This window comes from Chiloscyllium plagiosum, unplaced genomic scaffold, assembly GCF_037043375.1.
Source record: "Chiloscyllium plagiosum isolate Xiang-an unplaced genomic scaffold, Cpla_swu_hap1 HiC_scaffold_45, whole genome shotgun sequence".
Lineage (NCBI taxonomy): Eukaryota > Metazoa > Chordata > Chondrichthyes > Orectolobiformes > Hemiscylliidae > Chiloscyllium > Chiloscyllium plagiosum.
This window is the reverse complement of record NW_028270183.1, coordinates 72,313,428-72,338,152: the sequence shown is the minus strand read 5'-3', so window position 1 is coordinate 72,338,152 and position 24,725 is coordinate 72,313,428.

Here is a 24,725-nt window from a genome sequence, read left to right as displayed (position 1 = left end):
CGCACCAACCAACCCGACCGCCCCGTGGCTGAACACTTTAACTCCCCCTCCCACTCCGCCAAAGACGTGCAGGTCCTTGGCCTCCTCCATTGCCAGACCATGGCAACACGACGCCAGGAGGAAGAGCACCTCATCTTCCGCCTAGTAACCCTCCAATCACAAGGGATGAATGCAGAATTCTCCAGCTTCCTCATTTCCCCTCCCCCCACCTTGTCTCAGTCCCAACACTCGGACTCAGTACAGCCTTCTTGACCTGCAATCTTCTTCCCGACCTCTCCGTCTCCACCCACTCTCCGGCCTATCCCCCTCACCTTAACCTTCTTCCACCTATCGCATTCCCAACGCCCCTCTCCCAAGTCCCTCCTCCCTACCTTTTATCTTAGCCTGCTTGGCACACCTTCCTCATTCCTGAAGAAGGGCATATGCCCGAAACGTCGATTTCCCTGGTCCTTGGATGCTGCCTGACCTGCTGCGCTTTTCCAGCAACACATTCTTCAGCTTCATCAATGTAAAGTATATGTTCTGTATCAACAGGGTAAGAGTACAGCTTTTCAAAATGAAGCCATCTTTGTATATAAATTAATGTATTGTTTAAGGATTGAGAGGAAACGAAGCTTCTCCTTGGATAACGTTATTCTACCTTCCTTCTTTTTTTCATTAACGATCATAAATGCAGAAATGCTGCAATGTCTGTAAATAGCTATTTTAGTAATTCTGGGGATTGGCCAGTTGCTCCCCGGATCAAACTTTTTTTTCTAGTTTTTTTTAGCAGGCAGCCAGATGCTGCTAGTAGCAGAGAAGCACCTCCGGTGGACCAAAAAATATTTTTGATGCTTCAACAGTGTCTGCTTGGAATTCTTCTCTGAGATTTCTAATGCCCGTAAGAAACCGTGCTTGAATTTACTTTTTGCCAAAATGTGTGTTTAAGGGATATTGCGGGCAACAGCAGATTCCTTATACTGCTGTATTGAATCGGTTAGGTATTCAAATCAGTGAAGTTATCCGAAATTTTGTTTTTGTTTGTTCTTTTTTCAACATTAGTTTAAATAAATTCTGTTTTGACTTATTGCAGAATGCCTTTGGCATATTAGCATGCTCCATATAAACCTCACTATCTTCGGTATCCTTCTCCTGTTTGCATAATGATGCAAAGTACAGATTTAGGATTTTGCCCACATCATCTGCCTCCAAACGCCAGTTCCCTCCTTTATGCTTGTTCTTCTTCCTCGTTGTCCTTTTAATTTAAATTTACAGATGGAATGCCTTGTGATTCTCTTGTCAACGTATTTTCATGGCCCCTTCGTACTGTCCAATATCCCAGTTTGAGTTCTTTCCTGCTTTCTCCATTTACCTCATGAGCACGATCCGAATTTAGCCTGCAACATTTTACAAAAATACGTCTTTTCCGTTTTGACTGAATTCACAATTGCATCGTTGTCCATGAGTCAATTACTTTGCCAAACTTTTTCTTTACTCTTTACTGGTCTTGATCTCTGATCAGCAGGTCTTTAAACAACTTTCACAAGTCAAATGTGAACTTGCCTCATAACAGCTTCTCCAAAGTAACACTCACCAGCACCTGTCTACTACTGGCATAATTTGCAAACACTCAATTTTGGATCTTGCAGCAAGGTCCTGAACTAACCTTCTTCATAGCTATCTTTAAAATTAAGACGTTGTGATCAATGTTTCAAAATTGCTCTCCCAGTGAATGGCCAGTCACTTGGCCAGGCTCATTAGCAAATATAAGGTCCAGTATGGTTCCTCCTTTCGTTGGAATATCTGCATCATGTTTCAAGAAACCATTTTGCATGCACGAACAAATTCCTCCCCACCTTAGCCTTTTACTCTTATGGAGTCCTCGTGAATATAGAGGAAGTTAAAGTCACCCACTATGACAACACACTTTTTATTGCCACTTTCCATAATCTCATGATATAGTTGTTCATTAATGTCCCGATGACTGTTGGAAGAATCCAATCAGTGTGATTGCATCCATCCTGTTACTGAGATCTACTCGTATTTCCTCATTGGTTGAAACTTCTTGTATGTCCTCTCTCAGTGTAGATGAGACGTTATGCTGATTAGTAGTGAACTTCTCCACATCATACACTCTTGTAATCATCGAGTCCTAAGTATGGAGACAGGCTCTTTGGACCACAATGGTCCATACCGAATCAAAATGCAGTTCACGCTAGCCCCATTTCCCTATAATTGGTCCATTTCCTTCTAATCCTTTCTACTCTATGTACTTGCCCAAAAGCTTTTTAAATGGTATCAATGTCCGTACCAGAAACTCTTGCTTTGGCAGTCATTTCATGTGTGAACCACCCTCTGTCTTAAAAAAAACTACCCCTCAAATTCTCTTTTGTGCCTTCCCCTCTCAGCTTAAACTGATGCACTATCATCCTCGATTCCTCAATCCTCGGTGAATAAAAATATACTGAGTGCATTGATCCTGTCCGTGTGTATCTTGATCTTATGTAACTCTAAAAGGTCTGCCCTCACTCTCCCATGTTCTAAAAATAAAAGATCGGCCTTGTCCAGCCTCTCCCTATAAGCCACACGATTGAGTCCAAGCTACAGCCTTTTTGTCTGCACAGTTTTCCAGTTTAATAGGATCTTTCCTATAGCAAGGTGAACCAGACTGAACGCAATGGTCCAAGCGCGGACTTACCAACGTTCTGTACAACTACAACACAACTTGCCAATGTCTATACTCAATGTCCTAACTCATGACTCGAAACATATGGCCCTGGAAAATCATAGCAAGTCAAGCAGCATCCGAGAAGCGGGAGAATTGATGTTTCTGGTACAAGCTCTTCATCAGGAATTCCTGATGAAGGACTTATGCACCCAAACGTCGACTTTCCTTTTCCTTCGATGCTGCCTGACTTGCTTTGCTTTTCCAACATCAACTTTCGACACCGACTCTCCATCATCTGCAGGACTCACTTTCTGTCAGGTCTGGCTCATGAATGCCAGTGTGCCAAAAGCTTTCCTCACTATCATGTCTACCTGTGACTCACTTTCATAGAATTATGAAACTAAACTCCAAGGTCCCACTGTCTCACTACACTCCTGAAGAGCTTACCATTCATTATGAAACTCCTACCTGATTTGACTGTCCAAAATGCAAGACCTCACACTTATCCATATTAAACTCAATTTGCCATTTGTCCACCCACTTCCACAGCTGATCAAGGTCCTGCTGCACTTCCGCACTGCCCACATTATCAGCTATTTAGCGCCAACAACAGACTTGCTGGTCAAGCCTCATACGTTTTCGTCTCAATCATTGATATGTTTGAGGAGTAGTAATCTCCCAGCAACGAAACTTGAGGCACTCCACAAGTCACTGGTTTCCAATACGACAAATATTCTTCCATTATTACCCTCTGCTACCTACCATCAAACCAAGTTTGTAACCAATTTGCCAGCTTTCCCGAGCTTCCCTGCGATCTAATCTTCCAAAGCAGCCTACCACGTGGAAACGTAACAAAGAACTTACTGAAATCCATACAGACGATGTCTTTAGCCCTGCCCTCATCAAACTTCCTGATCACTTCAGCAAAGTTTTCGAACAACTTGGTGAGGCATGACGTCTCATATACAAAACATGCTGAGTATTCTACATCAAGCCCTCTCTTTCCAAGTGCATGTAAATCTTATCTCAGAATCCTCTCAAGTAACTTTACCACAAAAGTAACGTTTATTCCTCGGCCCTTTGTATTCTGGGGTAATGTTCTTCTCTGTTAACTGTACTTTCAACGTTTAAGTCATCTGTAAACAAAGTAAGCATATCTCCTAATTTCACATCCAAATCATTTACATAAATCGCGAAAAGCAGTAGAGCACTGCACCGATCCTTGTGGTACACTACTGATTACTGGCCTCCAGTCATTGAAGCAAGTCTCCACTATCATCGTTTGGAGTCTGGATAATCCAAGATGGAGTACTGGATATATATACGTATACGCGTGTCTGAAATAGCTGTTCTTTGTATGAGATGTTTTCAGGCTTGGGGTTATGTCCAAGATTTCTTTGTGCAGTACTTACTGCTGGAGAAGCTGTTGCATTGTTTTGGAACATCTGGAAAAAAGAAAACCTCAAAACAACAGCAGTTTGAAAAGGAGGAAAGGAGGCAAATTGATTCATCATGTGGTACGTGAATCAAGCGAAGAAACAAACCAGCACAGCGATCTGACCTCGCGGCAAACCGACACAGCTGACTGCCTCGGCTGCTTGCTTTCAAGTATCTCTGGAGATCGGAGTTCGTCTGAGCAGAAACAAAAGTCTGCTTTGAATTAGTTTTTTTTATGGAGGACGGTTGAGACATTGGCGGCGTGCAGTCACTTTAGAACAGTATTTGATGCCGCTATTTGGTGTATCGTCAACCTGCGCCATTTTTCAGTGGATAATGGAGAGCAAAATATAAAGTCTACCCCAGGGATAACATACTAATAACAGGTAATGTCATTAAAAAGTACTTAGAGATCTTGGACAGTCATTGGATATTCACCCTCGACGCAACCACGCTTTAGAAGGGAATATCTGTGTTCTCATTATCTCAAGTGACCTATTTGGGCTACAAAGTTGACAGCACCGGGTTACAATCTTTGGAAGATAAACTGAGGGTGATTATGGAAGTTAATGTGACAGTTGGGTAATCAACTTAATGGAGCAATGCATAAACTCATGTGACAGATGAAAATAGATGAGCACAGGCTGAAAATAATGGTAGCAAAATATGATAGGTTCGTCAAATCAAGTGATAAATTAGTTAATGTTAAAGATAATTGTGGCATAATGAGAGAGGTTAGACAATTGTGACAGAAGATGATTAGTTTACAAAGACAACTCACACTAGTATGATTCGTAATGCTAATTGCATCAGATAAGTGCAGCAGCCAGGTGGGGCGGCATGGTGGCTCAATGGTTACTACTGCTGTTTCACTGTGCCAGAAACCGGGTTCAATTCCATTCTCGGCAACTGTCTGTGTGGAGTTTGCACATTCTCCCCGTGTCTGCGCGGGTTTCCTCTGCGTGCTCCGGTTTCATCCCACTGTCGTCAGGTGACATGGCCGTGCTAACTTGCCCGTAGTGTTAGGTGCTCTCGTGGGGGTTAATATAGGTTAGGGGACTTAGTATGGGTGTGTTGCTCTTCAGCGGGTTGGTGTGGACTCGTTGGACCGAAGGGCCTATTTCCATTTTGTGGGTAATCTAATTTAAGAAGTAGCGAGCCCCAGGAATCGGGAAGCCATTTTCTGATTTGCTCAGCTTTTGTTTGTAAATAAATTTTGACTTCTTGAGAAATTCTCTTCTCCTCCTGGTGACTCTCACAGAGCATCGGGTACAAACTCTCCACAACAAATTTGCTACAGCGAGTCGAGCCGGAAAGAGATCAACAAAGGACCGCCAGCCTAAGAGGTCTTCCCTGTCCACCGGGGAAACTTCTGGGCCTGAGAGAATAAGGGATGGCCATCCACAAAAAGAGGTAAGTGTTTTACTAATAATTGAGATTAAATTCGTTTGACACAGGGAGGTCCTGGGTTTGCAAAAGGGCAGAGAAGCTGCTGAAAGGTCTCTTTGATCCATGAACCAAAGAATCTGATGATAAATTGATATGTGAGGAGACTAAGAGATCAAGAAAACTGCACAGTTGGGTAAGTGGAAATATAAATTCAAAATTGTCTGAAACAAAATTCCACGATCTATTGGTAAGTACTGCTGAATACCCCCATGCAGGTAAAGAGGGGCTGAATGGATCGGGCAGTAAAGTAGTGGACTGCGGAGGGTAGAGTTTCCTGCGGATACCGCCCTGGAAAAGTACGGGTCTGAATTGCTAGGTTAGATTTTCCTGCGGCAAAGCCCTGTAAAAGTAGGAGTCTGTATAGACAGACCAATTAAAATAGACTATCTGTGTTGTCTTTATTAATTGGTTGTAACCTCGGAAGTTTGGCGACTGACAGATTGATTAGTTACGAATACAGGGAGTAGAAATAGCAAATACCAATAATAGATCATGAGGCGCTACCAGAATTCTAAGACAATGGGAAGTAAACCGTGAGAACAAAGGCAATACATTAGCTGGACTGAACTATATGTCAAGATGAGTAAAGGCACTGCAGTTGAAATATTGGGTAAAAAGTTCAAATATCAAAAAATGACACTGTTGAACGTTTCAGAGAAATGGGGAAGAAAGTAATCAAAACTTATTAAACAAGTGAACAAACGAAGGTAAATTTGACAAAATTTTGTGTGATTGTGATGAGATGGAAGGATTATTTAAAATTGCAAACCGAAATATCACTCTAAAAAGACAAAAATGAAAAGGGAACAGGAGGCAGAAATATTAAAACTTTTCAGAAGAGATGGAGAAAAAACTGATAAAAGTGGACAAAGCACCTGTTGTGAACAGGCAGGATGCCAAAGAACAATAAAAGCAACTTGTGGAAACTGAAGGTCAGAGAGGCAAATTTCCTTTGTAACCACTCTTGCAGAAGCAAGGCAAACCCGCTCCCTACTCGAACACAGAAAATCCAATGCAATAGAGGGAACCGTGGAAACTAAACGTGAAATTGAATGGGCTGAGGACACGGACGTGAAAAAGAAAAACTGAACCAGAGAAGGGAGGAGGTGAAGGGATTAATCTTGCAAAGGCAGAACGAGAAAAAGATGCTACTGGAGGAAGTGGAAAAGAAAAACAAATGCACAAAGGGAGAATTTGGAGGGGAAACTTATGTTACTGCGGAGAGTACCAAAACAAAAGCAGATCAAAGAGTTTCGAAGCTCCCGAAGCCGTATTGAATGGGGTCAGATGGAACATAACCCATGGAACGGGCAACAGGGAGTAAAACAGCGTGAACTTAGGAGAGCATGATCGGAACTAATAGAGGAAGGAAGGGATGAGGTATAGATTGAATCAGGGTCAGGAGTGGGAGACGGGGAGAGTCACCTGGTTCGCAGCCTAATGCAGAGATATTTGAAACTTGACTTGAAGATATTGTTAAAGTTGGAAATGAAATAGCTGAGAGGAATTCAGATGTTGCCCACCTAATTAAGCACCCATGTGTCACAGACAAAATCCGTTCGGCCAAATTTCTGTACGTTGACTATTCTGGGATGGAAGTGCCCAATTAACCTCGCAAACACGGAATAAACTAAAAGTAGAAACACTGAGGTAGGAAAAAATTTGAAAAATGCTTGTGTGTGAGAGAGAGAAAGAGAGAGAGAGAGAGACAGAGAGACAGAGAGAGACAGAGAGAGCGACGGAGAGTGAGGTGTGTGTGTGTGAGAGAGAGAGAAAGACAGAGCGAGGTCCCGGCACATCAATGATTCCCTGTAGCTTGTGGAAAAGTTAATTGTTTGTGGTCTGGTTTGAATGCACAGTTGCGTTTTGGTAATTGAATTTTTGTATTTGGTTCCCTGAAGCTCGAGATCCAGAACTGTTTGGAATTAATATCGATTTTTGTCAATATAAGATGATTACTTTTAACGGAATGGGGAATCATCAATGATTATGAAATTCATATTAGCAAAGGTAATATTAATGAAATATTAATCCGCCTGTACTTCTTACTGGCCATGACTGCCCTGCTGTCAACTTCGAACTGGTCACATTTTATGTTTAAGTGAAAGTTAATATTATTCCAGTTCATTCATTTTACTATGGGGGAAGTGCAGGAAATGATACTGGCAGAATTAAGTTGATGTGTTTTTGTTTTGGACTCGCTTGTGTCCGCTTAATTTTATAAATGCTGGATCTCATGGGTGATTGTGGAGTGCTAGTCGCAGCTTTACGCTGTGCCAATTTTCCCTACCTCACTGAAAATTGAAGTTTCCCTTGATTATTCTGTTGTGAAAAGCATTGAACAAAAATTAAGATACTAGCGTTAGTATCTGTGTCGCTGGATGCGGCCTTTATTTGAGCATGAGAATTATTTTGTTATATTGTTATATTTTGTTACCGTTACAAAATGTCTTAATGCAGGTGCAGGCATTTCACATCCAGTAGCATTGTAAATGAGGAGTGAAGAGTTAGGACTACTTAAGGAACCTATTCTAGTTTCAAATTAAGGGACTAGACCCAGATACTTCTAATGGATTTCGGAATTGGAAACTGTGTACATATTAGTTTTTAAATATGGGAATAGAGGTATGTACAGCAGATGCAACTCCGAGACGTTAAAAGCTGAGTGTGGATAGATAAATGAAAAGCAAAGGAAACAGGAGAAACAAAGTAAGGTTACTTAGACTGACGAATATATTTTCGAAAGGTTACAGCAGCAACGACCTGATTTGAAGAAGGGGATAGGGATATTCCCGTAACATCTCTTGGAAGTCCCCAGCACGTACCCTGATTATAAAAATTTCCTTGCTCTGAAGATGAATGGCCCAATATCAGTAATCAACTTCATAGCCGACATCATTTGGTGGAGCAGCCTGAGCCATTCTAAACCAGGGGCCATCAGGGGAATCAGAGTAATGTTAATGAACCAATACCCTGACCGTAAGGAGAAACCAGCCCAATTTGTTCTACATGTCCAAAGAATGATACAGATTAGATTAGATTAGATTACTTACAGTGTGGAAACAGGCCCTTCAGCCCAACAAATCCACACCGACCCGCCGAAGCGCAACCCACCCAGACCCATTCCCCTACATTTACCCCTGCACCTAACACTCCGGGCAATTTAGCATGGCCAATTCACCTGACCTGCACATTTTTGGAGTGTGGGAGGAAACCGGAGCATCCGGAGGAAATTCACGCAGACACGGGGAGAATGTGCAAACTCCACACAGTCAGTCGCCTGACGCGGGAATTGAACCCGGGTCTCTGGCGCTGGGAGGCAACAGTGCTAACCACTGTGCCACCGTGCCGCCCACGATGTAAAGGCATCAACATTCTGGGACTGACCTGAATACGATTGCCTTGTGTTATAGAACTGAAATAAGTGGTCATCTGTCAGACGAAAATTGGTTAAAAGCCCACAAATGAAAAATAATCGAGAAGCTGATTCACCTTTGTTTAACCTTATGCTTTTGCAATATATTCTTTCTGGTGTCGCCAACAGGATCTGGACAAACACGATGCACTAGTCCAGGAGTTTCCAGTTGATAATGAGGTGAGCAGTTGTTTTTTATTGGCATGGCCAGAACTGGACCGAACCACAATGCACGCTACAGGTAAACACCGAAAATACCCAGCACTCTGTGTGGTCCCTGTAGCACATTGAGGCCACCATATCCAATTGGGGGTGGAACCGACCTCAGATGCTCGTCCAGAGACAATTGCTAAACAACCCTTTCCCGAGGGGGCCGAGGAAGTGGGGGCAGGCAGGCACCAGTGGTACACCTTTGGGACTGGGAACAGGACAGCCGGTTACATCCTGTAATAATGCGAGGTTTGCGCTCAGATTAATGTTAGAAAGGGAATATAGTCCCCAGTAGGTCACAAAGAATTGCCCAAAGGACAGTTACGGGAATAGGCAACACCTTCTAAGAACACAGGTGCTGGAACAATTGCGATTTTTTAAACAAATGCACAGACATCAATGTGATGATGATGCCCAATGCGATTACACGTGCAGAAGAAAGTACTGCCTCGTTAACGACCAGAGTTGACTCAACCTGACTAGCAATATGCCTTATTGCCCTAATTGGTGTATGCTGTACCCGTCATCTTTGATCAAAGTGAATGCATCCGAAAATGTAACTACAGTGCTCCTTGGTCTACCTTCAAAGTCAACTGTACGTTACCAGTCCAGACTCTTGCCCTCCATCAGCAGTTGGTCCGCGAGTGTATCACGCGATGTGGTGACATCCAGGTTGGCCATTTTGTGGTAAATTGCATACAGATGTGGGATGTCACACCTAGCATAAGCTACATTACAGTAATCACACACTCTGAGGGCGTGTTGGATGTTTGGCTTATCCCATTGGCAGATACGTCGTGGTCGTGTGACATCCTGGAATCGGGAGGTACGAGAGCACGAGTGATGCTTCTCACATCAACACACACTCTGTCACACACACACACATCTAACAGACACACACAAGCACAGACACCCGCATGCACTCACATACAATAGACCCGCACACGCCCTCCGTCTCACTAACACAAAGAGAAACGCAGACAGACCCACATACACTCTGGTTGACAGAAGCACGTGCGCACACCCACTTTGTCAGGCAAAAACCACCTCAAACTCTCACTTGCACAAACACACACATACATTCCACCTCACGAACCCACATATTCTCTCACGCCCACACTCTGTCAGACACACACACACACAGAGGCACGCATGCACGCCAAAACACACGGACCAACCCTAATATCCTCTCTCTCGGTCAAACTCAAAGACTCCTTCTCACTCACACACTGAGGGAAACGTACGCACACACCCTTTCTCTCTTACACGTGTATGCATAAACACAGACACACAAGGACTCTCACTGATGTTGTTTGTATATATTGATCTCAGTAAAGCGTTCAACACCCACGATAGACTGGTTAACAAGGTTAGATCAAATGGAATAAAGGGATAACTATCAATTTGAATAGAATTGGCGCGAAGGTAGGAGACAGAGGTTGGTGTTGCAATGTTGCTTTTCGGTCTGGATGTCTCTGGTCAGTGATGTGTGTAAAGATTGGTGTTGGGTCCACCGCTCCTTGACATTTATATGAATAATTCGGATGTGAAATGATGAGGCGTGGTGTTATGGGTAAGGCCAGACTCATCAATACGTTTCAGTAAAGTATCCGAGATAACCTTTCTGGTTGTTTAAATGAGCTACAAAGTGGATATTCCAGGAGACATGCCGCTGGTCAAACCACTCTGTTTGTACACAAAAGAATACTTCATTTGTTTTATTACTGAATGAAACAAACAAAAACGAACAGAATACAAAATAACTTAGCCTATCAGTAAATCCAACAAATAAGCCAAGTTTAATGATGTTGTTCACAATACTTGCAATAATACCCGTAAACATTAATTGACACAAAGGTTAAAATCAAACACAAGATCACAGAGTAAAGACATCAGAGAGATCAGGGTGAGCTGCTTTTTGGGTCCAGCTGCACAGTTAAGATTAGTGGTAAAACCCGAATCAAACCAGACACAAACGCAACTGGCAGAAATGACCATTCCCTTTTCATTGTCCAAGATTTTGTTTTTCAGAGGCTTGTAAGCCAGCTGCCTGAGGCTGTATCTGTTAGCTCAAATCAACCAGGGCGTAAAATTCTTCAACTTAGAAATTTCAGTGAGTCTGTCTTTTATGACGTCCCTGGACAATAAACAAAAGAAGGACAACATAACCTTGATAAAAGAGCAGTTTCGTCACATCTCCCGCAAAAAACAGAAAATGCACCAGCAATATCCAATGATTGATTTATTTTAATTCCTTATTCTTCAATTACTTGGCTTCCATAACACATATTACTTTACATTGATTGTAAACATGCAAACATGCACAAATGCATTATGTTTCAGTCTGCTTTACACCTGCCATGAATGCCTACGGTTCTCATTCAAACCTTGACAATGCGTCGACAATCATGCTTTCTCGAGCTGTCACATACACAATTTTAAAATTAACTTCCTGTGACAACAGAACTGCACCTAAACAGTTTGGCATTTTTGTCCTTAATTCTCTCCACAAATTTTAAAGTGTTATAATCAGTGTATATGTCTCAGAGAAGACATAAACGTTGAAATTTTATAACACCAACAACAAGCTCAAAGTCTCCTTCTCAACTGTTAAATATTTCTGCTGATGAATGTTCAACCTCCTGCAGAAATACCCTACAGTTCTATGCATCTTCTCGTCGTCTTCCTGCAAGAGCACATCGCCGACCCCCACATCAGTTGCAGCGATAGCCACATTGAATGGCTTTGCACAATTCGTTGCAATTACAACTTTGGATGTGGTTAAAACAAATGTAATGCTTTAAAATTCCATCTGACAGTCCACTGAATTTTCTTGCCTTTCCTTAATCATTCAGTGAGTGGACAAGCTACACTGCTAAAATTTAGGATTTTTTTTCAATATAATCTGCTCAATCCCAGGAAACATAGTATGGTTATTTTTTGTCGATGGGGCATGACACTCCCCAGTTCCTTTTGTTTTTGCATCCCGAGGGGCATTTTCCCGTGTCCAATACCGTAAAGCAGTTAGGTGACGTGGGTTTGGAAAATTCACTTTTTGCCAGATTTATCAGCACGTCGCCCTTCAAAATTCGAACAAACAATTCTGCAAAATGTTGCAAATTGACTTGCAATGTGTGTCTAAAAATTGCCATGTCATTTCTGCATATGACAAAATTGGTTGGTCCAGCAATGAAATTATTTATTAGTTTCCGAAATATGACTGATGAATTATTGATATCCAGAGGCATGACGTGAAAGTGATGCAGTCCTTTGACGCTACGAAAGCTAAAATGTCCTTCACTGTTTCTGACAAAGAAACCTATCAATATCGTCTTCGGATGTCCAGTCTCGAGATGTACGTTGCTTGTCCTAAACTTTTGAACACAATCTTAAAAAGTCGATAGCAGATATGCATTATTGTTTGTAACTGAATTGACTTTGCGATAGTACTCACATTACCATCGGATTTTCGCTCCATTACTATGGCTGAACTCCAGTCACTGAAACTCACTTGCATTATGCTGTCTTGGAAAATATATTCAAACACGGTTTGATCCTTTGCTTGCTGTGCTTGATTCTGTGAGGTGTTAAGCCTCCAAGGATGTTGCTTCATCTGAAGAACACCTCCCATACCTAACTCATACGTAATTACGTTTGAATGTCCTAACTTACTTCCACATGGCTCCCCACGTGATTATAATAACACTTTTCAGTCGTTTCGATTTTGTTCTGGATGGTAACTCCATCATATTTCCCAATTTTGACTACTTACTCATTGAAAAATTTCGTTTGAATAAGGTACAATTTAGAATCCTCTGAACTTGGTTATTCCCTCTTATTTGTAACCAATAAGACAGTTTTGTTTGGCTTTCCTTCCAAATAAAAATACATTTTGCGTTTATTCACATTATACACTTTGTGTGATTTCATTCTGTCTGCTGTCCTTATCAAATAGTTTACTTCAATTGATTTGCTTTTGCCAGGATAAGATTCATCCCTCACTGGAAGTAATAGTAACACTTCAACCCCAATGCACTGATTGCGAGTGTTGATTACTTACTTGTTTCTTGTTTCATTCCATGCTGTGATACGTTCAAATATTGTCTAGATAACGTGTGCGCTGCATTTAATCGTTCTTCAAAATCTGGTTTACAGTACAAAATGTGTGGTGTGTAACTTCTGAGTTGTCAATTTCTCCTTAATGAGTTTTAGGGATTCTCTCATTACATGCTCAAAACACATTCAAATGGCACGCATTTGGCCAATTCATTTGGTGAAACTCTGTTTGCGGAATGTGCACACGAATTCTATTTTCTCAATCATCTATCACTCTCGACTGTGAGCCGTCAGCCTGGTTTTTAATGTCTGATGTCACCTGTCTAGCGCTCCCTGCGATTCTGGATGTTAGACACTATATTTGTATTGTTTTATGCCTCTACTGGCCATAATTTCTTTGAATAGTTTCGAGTTGAACTGTGACCCTTGATCGGGTTTATCTCTGTGAGTCGCCCGTATCTAATAAATAAATCCCTTACTATCTTTTTAGCTGTAGTATTGGAATGCCCTCTGGAAATCTAGTCAACATATTCCTTACTGTTAACAAATACTGATTCCTACTTTTTGTATTGGGTCGGGGCCCTATGCAATCAATTAAGCCTCTTGTTGAAAGCTCGTCACACTTTGGAAATGGTATAAAATAGGTGAATTTTATTACTGTCTGCGGTTTTCCAATTACCTGACATGCTTAACGTGCATGGCAGATCAACACTTCATCCTTTCAAAGTCCAGGTCAGTAGAAATGATTTCTAATTTAAAAATGTGTGTTCTTTTTCTCACTCCGAAGTGACCCCACTTGTGGTCGCTCTTGCGGCAATCACAACACGTCCTTTCTATAACCCACTGGTACTACGATTTGATGAACTTCAGCCTATTCATCATCTGCCTGAATATGGGATGGTTTCCATTTCTTCTTTAACGTAACTGATCCCTTCTTGTCTCACCGTCAAATCGCGTTACTCGTACCTTTTCAGGCAAAAGACCTTCGATAGGACATGTCTCCTCATCTTTCAATGTCACAGCTTGAGAGTATGCTGAATCGCGTAAAATTGGAAACTCTATCTGCTGCTCCTCGCCTATGTGAATAAACTTTCCAATCGCAATTATATGATGTTAAGAAGAGATAGCACTTTCTCCTGAACCAAACTTGGACCAGGTTGTACATTCAAGTGCAGCTTTATCGTCTCCTCTGTGATTTTCGTTACTACGTTAATAAAATTCAACCGCTTTTCCTTGCCCCAAACCACTGTGATTTCATATGGTCTTCTTTGTTGCAATGAAAAGGCCGAGCTATTAACTCTCTGCCCCTTTCGATTTAATCATTTATCATATGGCAAGTCATTCTTATCATTTTCACCGACATCTACGTTTCCCTTTCAATGTGACGATTTCTCTTTGTCCCAATTCTATCCCTCACAGAATGAAATTGATTTTGGAAGCCGAACCTGGATTTATAGACCAACTTATAATCATCAGCCATTCCAGCTCAGAACCGTTTAACTATCGGCTCTTACCCATGAGTTCTCAGTACTGAAGAAAATGAATTTTGAACTGTCTCAGTGCCAATATCTCAAGGTGAAGCACCCTCTCTTCCATCCTTAGCCCTCTCTACTTTTCTCCCTGTGTTTTCTCTCTATTTATGCCTCTTCTCTTTCACACTATTTTTCTCTTTGCTCTGTTTTTAATAGCAATTCAAACTGTTACATTTCTCTTGACCATTACATGTCTTCTGCCTCTAGCTCCCGATGCTTCAATTTCAAATTATGGTTAGCCTTCACTAAACATTCCCATGGCATTTCCAGTAAACTTAAATGCTGACAACTCCAACTAAACTTGTCTGCGATTTCCAGCAGCTTGGCCTGAACCAAATTTTGCACAACGCCGATGGTCACGTCTTCCAGCTCCTAAAAACACTGGGTGACTGATAGAGCCATTGCTAGCGCAAGCACTGGTTTAAACCACCTAAATGGAACACCTGGAACAAACCCTAACACCTACCACTTACAGCTTTGGAGTCCAACAACCCTAATCCCAAATCGGCATGATAGAACAAATGTCACACAGAGCCCCAACTCTGTTATGGAGGAGGCCAGACACCCCAAACCATTTCAAGAAGGTAGCCTGAATATAATTTTGCTGATTGTTTTGAAAAGGTACAGTGCGGATATTCCAGGGGAGATGCTCCTGGTCCAACCACTTAGTTCAAATTACAAGATTGTGGAATGAAACACAAACAATTGAGAAGCAGAATAAAGAATAACTTGACCTTTCCAAAAACCCACGAAATTAGCACAAGATGTAAATTCACTCGCTGAGGTGAAAGGTTTGTTTTCAGGTGTTTTTTCACCATAGTAGGTAACATTATCAGTGATCATAAAGTGAAGCGCTATTGTTACGTCCCAATGTCTATTGATGTGTTTAGGTTTCCTTGGGTTGGTGAAATCATTTCCTCTGTTGATGATGTAATTTCCTGTTCTTTTTTTCTCAGAGGATGGCAGTTGGGATGAAAATCGATGTTATTTTTATATAAAATTACAGTTGAAATGCTCGGCTTCTACGAATTCTCGTGCTTGTTTCTGTTTGTCTTGCCCTTGGACTGATGTGTTGTTCCAGTCAATGTGGTCTCCTTCCTCATCTGCATGTCAGGACGCTAGTGACTATGGGTCATGTCTTTTTGTGGCTAATTGATGTTAATGTATTCTGGGGACTAGTTTTCTGCCTGAGTGGTCATTGTAGTGCTTTTTACTGTTCTTGCAAGTTATTTTGCAAATGCCGTTAGTTTTGTTTGTTTGTTTGTTGTCTGTACTGGATATTTGAAGTTAATTCACTGCTCTTTCAGTATGTTGGTGGATTTGTGGGCCAACACGATGCAAAGAATAGTGTGGCAATCGTTTACGTGATATTTTTAATGTAAGGGAGAGTGGCAATTGTTTCTGGTTGAGTTTTGTCTGCTTGTTTGGGTTTGTTGCTGAGTAATCGGGGCGAGTATCTATTGTATACCCGTTCTCTTTGAATATGTTGTATAGGCGATTTTTCTCTGCTCTTCGTAGTTTCTATTTGCGACAACGTCCGGTGGCTCGTTGCTATAATGCTGTAATTCTGCTTCGTCTGTCAGTGTTGTGATGATTGCATCTGGATCGATCCGTATGTGTTATTTTCCTGTCGACGCTGGTTTGAGGGTCCACATTGACCGTTGGCTAACTGTGACATTTAGGAATTGCAGTTTGTCGTTGTTTTCCTCCACGTTTGGGAATTTTATGCCAATAAGGATATTATTGATGGTATTGAAGGGATCTGCTAATTTGTTTCATTTAGTGAGGACAAAGCTCTCATCAATGTAGCGGATGCAAATTTTGGGTTGGAAGATTGGCAGAGATATTTGTTCGAGTTTCTGCATTACTGCTTCTGCTAAAAACCCTGATAGAACGATTCAAAAAGATAAAACGATCGTTATCCTATGTGCAGACAGCGGACGCTTGACACTCATTTTTATATGATCAGGCGACATTGAAAATGTGAAGCCACTGCTTGCAGATATCAACACTTAGCAACGGATGGCGAAAGATCTGACTCTGCAACTAGAGAAGCGAATCACTGTTATGGTGATGAAACGTCTGAAGAAGCAACTTGCAGCTCGGCGACCAAGGGACTAATATACTGGCAGGGAGATTTGCTAGACTTGCTCAGAAGGATTTGAACTTGTATGGATGGGGGCATCCGTGTGACGTAAGGAGATAGTGTGGAAAGAAGAGATCCATCTGAGAGTGGAATGTCTGAATAAAGAAGCAAGCCAATTACTGAGGGCAGACAGGGACAAAGCAGGGAACAAAATAGGACTGATAAATTAAATTACATTTATTTCAATGCAAGGGAACTAACAGAAAAGCCAGATAAACTCAGGGCCTAGTGAGGTACATGGGACTGTGATATCATAAGTATTACAGAAACATGGCTCCGTGATGGACAGGGAACGTAGCTTAATGTTGCAGGATACAAATGATACAGGAAGGACAGAAAGCGAGGCAAGAGAGGAAGGGGAGTGGAGTTTTTGATAAGGGATAGCATTAGAGCTTTACTTAGGGTGGATACTACCGAAAATGCACCAAGGAGATTATTTGGCTGGAACTGAGAAACAAGAAAGAGATGACCTCCTTATTGACATTGTATCATAGACCCCTTAATCGTGGAAGGAAAGTGAGAAACAAATTGGTGAGGGGATCTCAATTATTTGTAAGAATAATAGCGTGGCAATCGTAGGGGAATTACCTTTCCAAACATAGGCAGCGTCTGCTGTAGCGTTAAGGGTTTAGTGTGAGAGGAATTTGTTAATCATATCTAAGAACGTTCAGTATATGAATGCACCGACTAGTGAAGATGCAAAACGTGACCTACAATTGGGAAATAAGGCAGAGCAGCTGACTGAGGTGTCAGTGGTGGTACACATTGGGTCCAGCGACCATAATTCTATTAGTTTTGAAGTAGTGATGGAAAAAGATAGACCGGATCTAAAAGCTGCAGTTCTAAAGTGGAGAAAGGCCAATTTTACGGTATTAGGTAAGAACTTTCAAGAGCTTATTGGGGGCTGATTTGCACAGTTAAAGGGACGACTGGACACTGGGACACTGCAGAAACAAAATAACAAGAGTGCAGAGATTGCATATTCCTGCAAGAGTGCAAGGAAAGGCGGATTGGTGTACGGAATACTCGATGAAGAAAGAAATTCAGGTTTGCTTAATAAAAAGAAGGAAGTTAATGTCAGGTATAGACAGGATAGATCAATTGAATCCGTAGAAGAGTAAGAGAAGCCTTCTAAAGAGGAAATAAGGATGGCAAAAAGTGGACATGCGATATCTTTGGTAAATAAAGTTAGGGACTATACAAAGAGATTTTATTTACAAGAACATTAAGGACTAAAGTGCAACTAGGGAGAGAACAGGGACCCTCAATGATCAGCAAGATGGGCTTTGTTTGGATCCACAGGAGATGAAAGAGTGATGAACGAGTATTTGGCATCAGTGTTTCCTGTGAAAAAGGACATGAAAGAAAACGAATGCGCGGAAATAGATGGTGACCTGTAGAAAAATATCCATATTACAGAGGAGGAAGTGCTGGAGGTCATGAAATTCATAAAAGTTGATAGATTCCCAGGACCTGTTCAGCTGAACCCTAGACCTCCGTGGGAAGCTTCGGTCGTGGTTGCTGGGCCTTTTGCTGAAATATTTGCAGGTGAAGTGCTGGTAGACTGGCTAACATGTTGCCATTATTTAAGAAAGTTATTACGTACAAGCCAGGGAAATTTGGACAACTGAAGCGGACGTCGGTGCTGGGCAATCCTGATGTACAGAATGGACATGTATTTTGAAAGGCAAGTACTGATTAGGGATAGTAGATATAGTTTTGTGCTTGGGAAATCATGTTTCACAAACTTCATTGTTTTTGAAGAAGTATCAAAGAGAATTGATAAGGGCAGGGTCATAGACGTAAGCTATACGGATTTCAGTAATGCGTTTGACAAGGTTCCCTATGGGAGATTGGTTAGCAAGGTTAGAATTCATGGAAGACAGGGATAACTGACCATTTGGATGCAGAACTATCTCAAAGGTAGAAGGTAGAGGGCTGTGATGGATGGTTGATTTTGTCATATTGGAGGTCTGTGACCAGTGGACCACAAAGATCGGTGCTGGGTCTACTACTTTTCGTCATTTATATAAATGATTTGCATGAAATCTTAAGGGTTAATTTGCAGTTAGTTAATTTGCAGATGACACCAAAATTGGAGGTGTAGTCGACAGTGAAGTATATTACTTCGGATTACAGCGGGATCTTGATCAGATGGGCCAATGGGCTGAGGAGAGTCAGTTAGAGTTTAATTTACATAAGTATGAGGTAATGAGTTTTGGGAAAGCTAATCTGAGCAGGGCATATACATTAATTTTAAGGTTCTGAGGAGTGTTTTTAAATAAAAAGACCTTGGAGTTCAGGTTCATAGGACTTTGATAGGAGAGTTACAGTTAAATAGGATAGCAGTGGCAGTGGTGGACTCTCCCTCTTTATGGGCATTTAAGCGGGCATTGGATAGGTATATGGAGGATAGTGGGTTAGTATAGGTTAGGTGGGCTTGGATCGGCGCAACATCGAGGGCCAAAGGGCATGTACTGCGCTGTATTCTTCTATGTTCTATGTTCTAGAAGAAGGCGTAAAGGTGCGCTTTCCTTTATTGTCAGAGTATTGAATACAGGGGTTGTGAAGACATCTTGCGGCTGTACAGAACATAGGTTATGTCACTTTTTTTCAATATTGCGTGCAATTCCGGTCTCCTTCGAGAAGGATGTTGTAGAAATGGAAAGAAATGAAGTGCTTTTGCCTGAAACATCGATTTTCCTGCTCTTCGGATTCTGCCTGACCTGCTGTGCTATTCCAGCACGACTTTAATGATTACTCTAATCTCCAGCATCTGCCACACCCAATTTCGCCTGGATTTGAATATCTTGTCGGCATGGATTTGTTGTACCAAAGCGTCTGTTTCCGTACTGTACATCTCTATGGCTCCATGATTCTATGGCTTCATTTTTTGTTTCCTCAAAATTTAACTCCATTATCACCATTCGTAATTCATCTAACGTTACTTATTTTCTGCTAATTCTGCAAATATGCGGAACATTCTATCATACCTATTACATCTTGTCTGCACGTTTTGTTTTCACATGCGACAACACATCTGGATTTGTATTTTTATGACCTGTGACATGTGTAGTCGGTGTATTAAACCAGTAACAGAAGACTCCAGCAAAATAGTCTGTCGTTTTTGTCCTTGCATCTTTCCAAATAGGTAGGAGTGTTATCGTCCATTCCAAATCCATATCTGATATAATGTTCGTAACATAAGCATTCAAAAATTGAAAGGCCTGAAATAGCCAGATTAACTTCTTTTTTGGTGGTGGAGTATTTTCTCTGCCGTGTTTCTTTGCGAAATTACCAAGTGGCATTTTAAATCCACCATCATTCACCTGCATCAACACAGCTCCAACTCTTATATCACTGGCACCAATAGCGACCATCCCTTTTCTCTTCTTTTTCTTTCTCTTTCCTCTGCTTGGAACCGTAATCCAAAACATTTTAGCTCTCTTTCTTCCTCGTCCTTCTTTTTCCTTATTCTGCAACTCCAATTGTGTAATTTTCAATTTAATTCTTCTCACTCCAGTGCACTTCCCCGTTTATCTCATATACCTAAGTATTTGTCCAATTCTTGTACAAGTTGAGCTTTCCTGTTATCACTGGTTAAACCTATTTCTAGCCTGTTTACTCAGTCTAAACGTAAAAGAATATAAGAATGCAAGAACTAGGAGCACGAGTCGGTCATCTCGCCCTTCCAGCCTGCTCCACATTTCAATAAGATCACGGCGGACTTTTCGTTGCATTAGCGACACTTAAACGCCATTTCGCCATAACCCTTAATTCAATTCCTGCTCAAAACTTTGACTTTCTTAGTTTCAAATACCTTTAGTGAGAAATCAGTAACTACTTTATTCGCAGGGGCTTCCATCGAATCACAACACTTTGGGTGAAGAAGGCCCTTCTCAGTTCAGTCTGAAACCTGTTCCCAATAATTCGGAGGCTATTCCCTCTCGTGCTCGATTAACCCACCAGTGGAAACATCCTCTATACTTCAATAATATCGACTCCCTTTCTAAATGTACATGATTCTGTAAGATGCCCCTCATTTTTATCTGAACTCCAACGGATATAATCCAGTCTACTCAGTTTCTTCTCATGGAAATCAACCAGAATCAATCTATTGAACATCCCCTGTGCCAATGCATCCTTTCTCAAGTAGTGAGAACAAACCCGTTAGCAGTACTCCAGCGGTGGGCTCATCAACAGTCCATGTAACTAAAACATCACCTCTCTTCTTTTAATCTCAATACCTGTCCCATTGAAGTGCATATTTCGATTTGTCTTCTTAATTCACTGTTGGATCTACGGGCCAACCGACTGCGGTTCTTGCACGAGGAAATGAAGTCCCTCTGCACCGCAGCATGTTATAATTTCTCGCCATTAAAGTAAAAATCCTTTTCACTGTTATTCCTACTGAAATGGATAGCTATACATTTATTAACATTGTACACCATCTGCAAAGCCTATGCCCACATACTTAAACCAACAATGATCGATCGCAGCACTTCACAGTCCTCTGGACACTTTGCTCTTTCACTCATCTTCGTATCATCTGCAAATGTTGACACTTAACACCTGGTCCCCAACTCCAAATCATCAATCTGAATTGCGAATAATTGCGGACACAATACTGATCCCTGATGTACAACAATAATCAGTGACTGTCAACACAAAAAGCATTCATTTATTCCCAGTCTTAGCTTCATGGTGTTTTACCAATCCTCTGTTCATGTTAATACATACCCAGTCAGCCGTTGCATTTTACCTTATACAGCATCCTTTGTGCGGCACCTTATAGAATGCCTTTTGGAAATCTCGATGCGTCACATGTCCTGGGTCCTCGTTGTCCACTATGTTCGTACGGCTTCATAGAATTCTAACGAATTAGTTAAGGATGACCTGCCCTTCATGAAACCAGGCCGAGTCTGGCCAAATGAACAGTTTATATCCAGATGCCTTGCGACTTCTTCCTTGGTAACAGACTCAAGCATTTCTTCCACTATAGAATTTAGAATAAGGGATCTGTAAATTCCCATCCTTTGCCTACCTCCATTTTAAAACACTGGCGTCATATTTTCTGTTTTCCAAACTGCTGGACTGCCGCAGTATCAAGTGCACTTACTGTTTCTCCCACCACCTATTTTGCCACCCTGAGGCGTGTTCCACTAGGGCCAGTAGATTTGTCTACCCTAAGCTCCGTTAGCTTGCCCAATACTACGGTTATTGCGATAACGATTGCTTTCAAGTCTTTACCTATCTTCGTCTCTCTCTGTCAATTTCGGCCTGTTATTCATTACCTCCACTGTGACAACCAACACAAAATACCTCGTCAATGCCTCAACTATTTCCTCATTTTCTATCACTAAATCCCCCTTCTCAACTTCTAAAGAGCCAACGTTTACTTTAGCACTCCCTTTATCACATATTAATATAAACGTTTGCTTTTTAAAAATATTTTGTACTGTTTTTTTAATTTTCTCATTATCTGTCTGATTTTTCTTTATTACGCTTTTCGTGGCATTCTTTTTACCTTTAAACCTTTTCCAAGCATCTAGTTTCCCCCTATCTTTACCACTTTTTATGTTTCTCTTTCAATTTGGTAGCCTCCTTTAATTCCTCAGAGACCTATGACAGATTACTTCTCTTTTGCAATAATTGTTTTTTATTGGTATATGCTTTTGCTGAGCACTTTGAAAAATTGCTTTGGATGTCCTCCATTCTTCGTCAACTGTCCCACCATAATGTGGTTGCTTCCAGCCTAATGAAATCAACTCCTCCCTCATCCTATTGTAGTCTACCCTGTTTAACTGGACTTGGATTTTATCTTCCACTTTATATCTGTATTCTAAATTCAAATATCATGTGATCGCTCCTTCCAAGAGGATCGCTAACTCTGAGGACATTAATTATTACGTTCTCCACCGGCTGGATCACAGTTAAGAAAGCTTCTTCCGTCCTCGGTTCTAGGACATATGGTTAAATAAAACTATCATGCATAAAGTCAATAGACTCCTCCTCAGGCTAGCCTGATCGAACTCGTTCCGCCAATCGATATAGATTAAAATTCCCCATTATAATTGCCGTACCATTTTCCCAGACGTTAGTTATTGCTTTGTTTATTGCCCGCCGCTTTCTGCCAATATGATTTGGTGACCGATAGACGACAACTATCGGTGACTTTGTCTTCTTAGAATTTCTAATTTTCACCCAAATGGACTCATTTATCTCTCCCGAACCTATGTCATCTCTCATCATCGCCATGGTATCGTCCTCAAAGATCACAGTTACACCACCTCCCTTAACTCCCTTCTGTCCTTCCGAACAGGAAAGTACCTGGATTTTTAGCTCCCATTTGTGGCCATCCTACAAATATGCCTCTGCATTGTCTACGAAATCCTACACATCTGTGATGATCTATGCTGTTATCTCATGTCCTTCCTGTGTCGTCATTAACGTTCCTGGCAAATATGGGCCTCATCTTCAAACCGCAGAACCTCTTTCGCAATGTTGAGAGTCATTTCCACAAGTTTTGCATTAATCAAACGCAAGTAATCGAAATTGACCAGGTTTTTGTCACCTTCGTTTCATTCAAAGTTGTAGCACACCAGTCCACAAGTCTGTTAAAATCAGCAGGAAACTTGCGTGCCTCGAATCTGTTCAAAGCAGAACTTATCAGTTCAGATCTGTCCATATCCAAGACTCGACCCCTTTCTGTTTAAAGGGAAAGATTCGAATGAAACTGATAATTAAACTGAAACATCAGTCTAATCTGGTCTCGAAGGGGTGCAGGTTCCCTTCTCAAATTATACCCGAAAAATCAAGAGTTGGCCTTTTCGTGCCTCGAAATCTGTTCAAAAGCTGTGGCAACTCGAACAACTTACCTCACACCACTCCCCAACCCACCCAAACTGTTGTATAGGAATTGTCAAAGGAAAGGCCATTCCTTCACGAACTAGACTATCCCCAAGTGACAATTTATTTATCTAAAACCAACAGTGAACAAAATAAAAGTGTTACTAAGAAATCGACAATTCATTCATAACAAAAATCCCTTGTGTCACTGAGCTAAATCCGATGCAGTTTCAGTAATACAGGTCCCACCTACAGATATCCAAGTGGGCAGAAAACAATAAATTATAACTTGGTATCTGAAATTTATCATCGAAGGTGTCTTCCGAAATGCTCTTCGCTCTGTCAACTTATCTTGTTTCCAAGATTCCCCTCTCCACCAAATTCTCGTGACAGACCTGTCATCTCTGTGAGATCTGCTGTCTTGAATCATCGCGAAACGGTTCATGGTGCCTTATATGAATAGATGGTGCTTTTGCTGAGGGCTGGAAGTTGGTATCCCTTCAGTTGGCAGTCAGTTCATCCCGATTTCCAAACTGCCCGGATCCTTAAGCAGTGATGAACTATACATTTCTTTCGAATAGGATTAGTTTAAGGTTGTCAACACCATAAGATTTAAATTTGATAGGTTTTCGGTGTCTCGTGGTTAGGTTAAGAATCATTCGCTAAATTTGAAATGACTTGTTTGTCTTGGTACAAATGCTGCTTGGCAGTTCGATACAAAATATTTCAGTTCAGCTGATCTCGGCACCGACATTTAGAATTCTGTTCTGACGGTTATTTATTGTATTTCAAATTGCTAAGGATAGGGGGAAAGCGTTATTGTTTAGAGAGACCATGCACTCTTCCTATTTCACAGTTTTAGAATTTTACTCAGCATCATCGCAACAACACCCTGACTCCTTGGCTGTCACTCTCACTCTGTGACAGTCACGGCTGTACCGCCATTCTGATACCCTCAGGAACACATTGAAAACTCCGCTATCA